General features: G+C 38.8%; 1 long non-coding RNA gene across 1 annotated transcript; it reads right to left on the bottom strand.

Moving 5' to 3' along the window:
• Positions 1 to 252: 252 nt before the first annotated feature.
• On the bottom strand, positions 253 to 2,758 carry LOC146905942 (uncharacterized). The gene is made up of 3 exons (XR_015020607.1): positions 2,610 to 2,758; positions 2,192 to 2,518; positions 253 to 467 (listed from the first exon to the last, which is right to left on the bottom strand). It is a non-coding gene; the product is annotated as an uncharacterized LOC146905942 (long non-coding RNA).
• Between the last annotated feature and the right edge of the window lie 856 nt (positions 2,759 to 3,614).

The following is a 3,614-nucleotide window of genomic DNA, read 5'->3' as shown; positions in this document are numbered from 1 at the left end:
AATAAAATATGCGAGAGAGAATTAAAATGCATGAAAAAAGAAATAAAAATTAGATGCTGGGGGGTGTAGGCAGTATTGTGAGGGGTGCAAAGAATAATAAGAAATGAAATTGGGCTTAGGAACAAGCTGGGACCGGTTCGGATCCTGGGTGGATCGATTTGGGCACATGGAGTGGGTCATGGGCTTGATGGATTTGAAATGGGCCATTTGTATAACACCCATACTAGACGTATCTAGAAAGTATAGCACGCGCGTTGAATTTAGTATTGGATACATTAAAATATACAACATAAAAACTTCGAATGAATTTATATACAACAAAACACGTTCGCACAATAACAATACATCACATATTATCTTATCTAAAATAAATACATCCTTGAGATCCATATTCTTCATGCTTCGGGTACGAACGAGCTCTTGCTGAAAATCCATTCGGCTACTAGCTTGCCATCCATCCTGATAATCTGAAACAAATAAGGATTGGGATGAGACATAATGTCTCAGTGAGTTCCCCTAAATCCTAGGCTATAGGCAACCTCAAGGGAAAACCTACGGTCACCACGTGTCTACATTACAACCTGACGGTTGATTATACGTGTGTGGGGACTTGCATACTTAGACGGTAGTGCATACTAGAGCCGTCATAGTTTTATCTTATCTTGTTGTAGGCTTCACTTCCTATACGTGTCATGGCGGTCGAGGGGGAGTCTAAAACCGCATTGCCAAGAATACACTCTATGTGTCAAGGCCTAAACATAACATAATCATGGCACGATTCTAAACCGGACGATTAGGGGAATCCTAAGATCGTCATCGGTATCATGTTCTTTACTTGTTCTATTCCATGCCTTGTACTTGTCATGTAGCATCTAATGCTCTTATTCTTAAACATAAACTTGCATGGGTTCACTCTTGCATAACCATGAACATAACATAATCATAATCATATCATACATAAATGTATCTAAGTTCATTCAATTATGTTAGCGTTGAACAAACAATTATTATCTTGATTCATTTTACGGATAGTCCCGGGTGGAGTAACCCCGAGATCAATCCCATACATGACCGATGTACGTACATCGGACTCCCTCGGTGTCGTGCGGGTCCCTTGCGGCTTAAACCGTTCCCCTTAGGTCGAGAACCTCTCGTATCCCCCTGGCGTGGATAACAAGAGACACGAGCACCTACGTCTTGTTACTCAGTGACATGCGGGTCCCTTACGGCTTAAATCGTTCTCATAATGAGAACCCCTTGTATCCCCCTGATGTGGATATCAAGAGACATGTCACCTACACTTATTAGTCATGGTCTTGTCGTGCATAAGTTAAACATATACATACTTACTTGCTTATTACCTCGGACCCTTGAGTCGATCCGATTAGCGGTAAACTTATACTTGTTCATGTACATACTTAATCGTGGTGGAGTGATTAACTAATCAAACCACATCTTATCATGCTTGCTAAACACTCTTAACATATGCGAAGAGTTTACACTTCGCGTCTTAGCATTCTAGAAGTCTTGCTAACTTGCTAGTTCTCAACGACTATGTCGAGGCTCTAGTTTTCCCTTGCTTAATGAATATTTGCTACCCGTTTCATGACATGATTTCTCTCGTATGCCATGCCTTACTAACATGCTTAATACTTGCCTCATATCATAAATGCTTTCAAAAATAATCATTTAGGACCTTGGTTTGAGGGGTTTACATTCGTTAAAAGACACCACAGAGAAAACTGCGTTGCGAATCCCCACGCCTGCCTGAAGCGAGCAAAACAATGGGATTTCTCCCTGTCTTACTCGCCTAGGCGAGTAGATTTGCTGGGGAGGCGAGCAGCAGCTCGCAGCTGCGAGTTGGGGGCGAGCAAAACCCCCCATTTGCAGTTCTAGCTCGCCATGGCGAGTAATTGCTCGCCGTGGCGAGTTAGGACAGTCCAGAACACATAAAATTGGTATTTTTGACCCAAAAACCTCAAACCAATTGTCTCTAAGCATATTGGAACATAATTGATCATATAAAACTTGTAAAACATGTATATGGCAAGAATTATCATGTATAGCATTCATGGCATAAAAAGGGGCAACTAGACTAATACTTGAACCCTAGAATTTCATATTATTCATAATAGACATACATGGCATAATCATAATCCCAAAGGGTGGGAAGTCTATCTATGGAACTCACCTAATCATAATCTTGAAGCAACTCCAAGCTCCAAGCTCAAACATGCCCAAAACCTTAGTTTTGCTCCCTTTGCTTCCTTACTCATACCATTCAAACCTATCATCCTTTTCTTGCAAACCAAGACACCATTTCAAGCTCAAAACCATACTTCAACATTACCCTCAAAACACATATTCAAAACATAATGTCAAAAGGAATTCTTGGTGAGGAAGGATAGAGATATTTATCCATTCAAACTTATTATTATTACCTTGTTCATGTGGAGACCATACCTTGCACCAATTAGGATTCACCTTCACCATACACCAAACCCTAGATTTCCAATCACTTCTTCAAGAGGAGAAATAGAAGAAAATCAAACATAATCCATACTTCCTTAATCTTAAATGATCATAAGAGAACAAGTTTGGAAACTTACCAAAAGAGGATGAAGTTTCATTAAGATTGGTGAAGAGGAGAAAAGATGGAATGAACTTCATGAGAGGTGGAAAAAGAGAAATCCAACCTTAATCAAGCTTCTACTTGTACAAGAGATCATGAGGGAGTAATATCATTCACTTGCTATGGAGAGGAAGAAGATTTGGAAAATTGATGGAGAAGAAGAAGAAGGGAAAAGTGGCGTGAGAAGGAGAGAGAGAAGGGAGAGAAAATATTCCTTCCAACTTAGAGAGAGAAAGAGATTGAGATAATGAGATATTTTTCCCAAAAACCATTTAAATATCCTTTCCGCGTGAAATTACTATTATACCCTTGCCTCTAGCGTGTTTAAAACGTCTCTGATACTTTTCCCGTAAATAGCTGACTTATCATAAAATATTTCCAATAACTTACTTTCCATGAATTTAATTCCTCTGACACGATCAACTGGTAATATACCGATACTGCCAGGCGGGATATTACATTCTACCCCCCTTAAAAAAATTTCGTCCTCGAAATTTAGATATCGACTATCTATCATCATGACAAAATTTACCATCTTTGGTCTGAACCATACATATTCAAAACACAGATTCTGAAGAAGTTCGTCATTACTTGTGTTTCGTTCTGTTTCTCAATCCACATACTTAAGCATATAGCTTTCTTGACCTTAATATCACTTAACTTGAAGGCATTTAATACATCATGATTTAGAACTTTCCTTACTACACATAGACTCATTGTCTTGAACTCGTATCTTACCCGCTTAACATAAACCTTTCATAAATGTATCTTATCATAAACATGAACAATCAGGATTTTCCTTTTAACTGGGGTCCTACCGGAAACCAGGTTTGCCCTACAGTGCTTACATGTAACTTTGAATCATCTTTCCATGCATACATAATCTTATCGGGTAAACGTATATTTCCTACATCAGTTTACTTACTGTACTTCTAGACACATGCTTCTTACTTGTATTACTCATGTAAACGATTTCATGAAT

Source organism: Medicago sativa, chromosome 7 (assembly GCF_051527215.1).
Source record: "Medicago sativa cultivar Bolivia chromosome 7, Bolivia_mono, whole genome shotgun sequence".
In the NCBI taxonomy this organism is placed as follows: domain Eukaryota; kingdom Viridiplantae; phylum Streptophyta; class Magnoliopsida; order Fabales; family Fabaceae; genus Medicago; species Medicago sativa.
The sequence above is the reverse complement of the archived record's forward strand: the minus strand, read 5'-3'. Positions and strand labels throughout refer to the sequence as shown.